Source organism: Corythoichthys intestinalis, chromosome 5, assembly GCF_030265065.1.
Source record: "Corythoichthys intestinalis isolate RoL2023-P3 chromosome 5, ASM3026506v1, whole genome shotgun sequence".
Lineage (NCBI taxonomy): Eukaryota > Metazoa > Chordata > Actinopteri > Syngnathiformes > Syngnathidae > Corythoichthys > Corythoichthys intestinalis.
In genome coordinates this window covers 28,204,662-28,208,897 of record NC_080399.1, presented here as the reverse complement: position 1 = coordinate 28,208,897, position 4,236 = coordinate 28,204,662, and positions in this window count along the sequence as shown.

Below are 4,236 nucleotides of genomic sequence, written 5' to 3'. Positions count from 1 at the left end.
CACACAAGATGAGTCCCAATAGAGGAAGCTGAGCAAGAAGCTTGTATATACTGTACATCATTATTTGAAGCCATACAAGGCGGCGCCACCCTAGTTTGTTTAGGATCGGAGTGAACATCATCATTTTTATTGCGTATTTGTTACCTACTTAAATTATATTAGTCCAATTAAAACCTCAGATGTGTGTATATTTCTGGTAATTAATGTGTTTTTTTCTTGAAAAGCATTTACATGCCTGTCATGAAAAAGTTCTTTGTTTTATGTCTTTTACGACAACATACAATATTGTGACTGCGGTCAGTGAGTTGTTGCTTGGGGTCATCAAAAGTTAATTAATTTAGAAAAGGAAAGATGGTGATTAATACACCTCCAAAACAAAAATGGTCATTAAAATTAAATCGATATAAACTCAACTGCTACCTATTAGTTTTAATAAAATTTGTTTGTGAAACACCACATTAATCTGACATCAAAGAATAAAGAGGTGCTTGCAAATGTGTATGTGTACAAAGCGAGATATGACTCAAAGAGTAAATTCATATTGTTTTAAGAACAAAAGGCAAAGGTTGTTGGGTTTTTTAATACTGTATATAATCCATTTTTTGTGTACAGTGACTAAATGTCGCTTTTCCAAAATAATAGTCAATTTGTTGTAGAACAAAGTTTACATGGAAAGAAAAACACTCCCTCCCTGGATCCCTAAAGGAAACCCAACACCTTTCACCACCGAGCTGCCGGGTCACGGGCACAGAAGAGTTTAACGTTTGTGTAATCCCACAAAAAAACGAATTACATTAACTTCCTGTAAAAGTCACTTTGTCCTCCTTGTTCCTCATTTCAGTGGTGTAAAATAGTGATTACTTCCTTAAATGATCATAGTGATGCCAGGACTTTTAATTTATTCTTTGACCATGCTCATATCTATAATCATCTTTCCCCACTGAATGAACGGAAATGCTGCTTATCTGTTACGGCATTGTTGACTTCGTGGAGCAATAAAGGCACACTACTGTATGTTAAGAAAACATTAGGTGTCACTAAATAACATTGTCAAAAATATAATATAATATAATATAATAAGTAAATAATATGTTTTGCATGATTATTTAATGCATACCTACATGGTATGTGTGCCTTGGCCGTCAGTATAATAATCAAATATATATACCCCACTGCAAGGGTGTAGGTTTGCATAGGGACGGTTGGGACAAAACACTCCCAACTTTTCAGGATGCTCAAATTGTCACCACCAACTTTTAGGCAACCTTATTTGCGTTATGTAATGACTTCAGTTATAGAGGTCATTAATATTGTCTTCCCATATGTTTTAATTGTTGTAATTGACCCCACCCTTATTAAGTGAATTATTTTCATTATGTTTAGATTTACATTTACATCTTTTCACTTGCTGAATGTGCCGGTCCATTTTTTACTCCTAAATGCACATTTGATTGGCTGATGACTTGACCCTCACACACACACACGCATTAGATATTAGAGATATGAGAAGTGTTTTTTTTTTTTTTCTAGCCAGCAGCAGCCATTGTTAGAAATGTAAAAAGACATCATTGTTTTGAAAGTGGGGAACACACAGTGTTGGCATAACATTAAACTGTGTGAACTTGCTAACCTGCAAAACTCAAGTAGGACGTTGCTTCGAGAGAAGTGTCCTTCTCTTTGTGTTTTCTATTGTTAACATTAAATAAACTGTGAGAAATGTAGTGAACTCTGCTGGAAACTATGAAACTAGAAAAACGTTAGCAAGAAGCTGCTTAGAGAGAGAGGGGTGCTGCATAACCTCATACAGTGGGGCAAATAGGTATTTAGTCAATCACCAATTGTGCAAGTTCTCCTACTTGAAAAGATTAGAGAGGCCTGTAATTGTCAACATGGGTAAACCACAACCATGAGAGACAAAATGTGGGAAAAAAACTGAAAATAACGTTTGATTTTTAAAGGATTTATTTCCAAATTACAGTGGAAAATAAGTATTTGGTCACCTACAAACAAGCAAGATTTCTGGCTGTCAAAGAGGACTAACTTCTTCTAACGAGGTCTAACGAGGCTCCACTCATTACCTGTTTTAATGGCACCTGTTTTAACTCATTATCGGTATAAAAGACACCTGTCCACAACTTCAGTCAGTCACACTCCAAACTCCACTATGGCCAAGACCAAAGAGCTGTCGAAGGACACCACAGACAAAATTGTAGACCTGCACCAGGCTGGGAAGACTGAATCTGCATTAGGTAAAATGCTTGGTGTAAGGAAATCAGCTGTGGGAGCAATTATTAGAAAATGGAAGACATACAAGACCACTGATAATCTCCCTCAATGATCTCCCAACATGATAACAAGAACAGTGTGCAAAAATCCCAGAACCACACGGGGGGACCTAGTGAATGACCTACAGAGAGCTGGAACCACATTAACAAAGGCTACTATCAGTAACACAATGCGCCGCCAGGGACTCAAATCCTGCACTGCCAGACGTGTCCCCCTGCTGAAGAAAGTACACGTCCAGGCCTGTCTGCGGTTCACTAGAGAGCATTTGGATGATCCAGAAGAGGACTGGGAGAATGTGTTATGGTCAGATTAAACCAGTACTTCTCAAATAGTGGGGCGCGCCCCCCTGGGGGGGCGCAGAGCAATGCCAGGGGGGGCGCATGTGACCTCGGGGAACATGTTTTTTTTTTTTTTTTTTTTTTGCCGTACTGGAAAAAATGTACTTGCACATCCACTCAGTAGGTGGCAGTGGCGCTCTCATTTTCAGAGTGCGCGCAGTATTTTTGAACTAAGGAAGAGCACTCAGCACACACAGACAACAGATATGAAGAGCAGTGTGCCACCGCCGTTTTCGAAAGCCGTTTTCCGACCGGACTCACTCACGCAGCGACCCACTGTCTTGTCCGGTGTTCGGCCATTCCTTACTACGCGGCGAAACGTCCTACACAATGCTCAGGGCGCTTGCGCATGCATTCACACGCATGCGCACATCGGTTAGAGGCGGCGATTACTCACTATTTTTGTTTTTATTTAGTTATTTAGAACCTTTTCACAGCCTCAAAGATAATTTTTGCATGTATTACCCTCTCATACTTTTAACCATTGTGTTTTTTTGTGTTAGATTTGAAGCAGTTGACCACATTAGTCACGTAGCGTGTTTAAACCGTCCTTATTTGATATAACTACATTTAAGTATTTTCTGCAGGCATTTTTTTAGTACCTTATTCCTGTATGCATCTAAACCAGCGGTCTCAAACCGACTCCACAAAGGGCCGCAGTGGGTCCTGGTTTTTGTTCCAACAGATCCAGCACAAACAGTTCAACCAATGAGGTTTCTACTAACATAAGCAGCACCTGATTGCAATCAACTGATTACACTTGTAAGAAACCAGATTGGTGAAAAGGTATTTGTCTCGTTTGGTTGGAATGAAATCCAGTACCCCCTGCGGCCCTTTGAGGACCGGTTTGAGACCACTGATCTAAACAAAACAAGTTTAGAGCGCACGGTAGTACTTTAGGTGTCAAATTCGACTAATGTAGGACGTTTCGCCGATGTAGGAGATTTTGGCAGAACACCGGTTCTCACGTCTCCGCCCGAGAAGTGCCATTTTCGGCTTGGGATCGTCACGACGACTGCCCTCACCTACGGTTCTACCTCGGCCGCCGTGAATGCGCTTTTTTCGTGCCGTTTGCCTTTTAGCTTTGACTTTCAATACAGTAGGTGATGATGAAAGACCACTGTTTACTGTGTCTAAAAATAATTATAGCAGACAGCAAGAAGCCAAATCAATTAAGACGCCACTTAAAGACATTAGACCCCAATCTCATTGTTAAGCCGCTTGATTTTTTCAGTAAAAACGTGCCGAATATTGCCAACAATCGTCCTGCTTTGTCAGTGTTATATCAGTAAGCCAGTGAGCATTGTTAGCATGCTATTTGCAAAATAACTCCACACCATTGCAAAGGAGGCAAATACTGTGAGCAGCAAAAATAAAAACTGTCCTGTCCAAGGACACTTTTTTCCCCCCCTTTTATTCAGATTTGTTTTTTCGGTCAATTTTTTTGGCACATTGTCCTCATGAGTGAATGTTTCTAATCAATTTTAATTTGGTATTATTTACTGATTTTATTACATTTTATTTTTCTGTATCAAATGGTCAAAAATGTACCTTGAGTGTATTTTTTAGTTTGGATGTGAATTTTTTTTTTTTTTTTAATTCAGGCAAATTG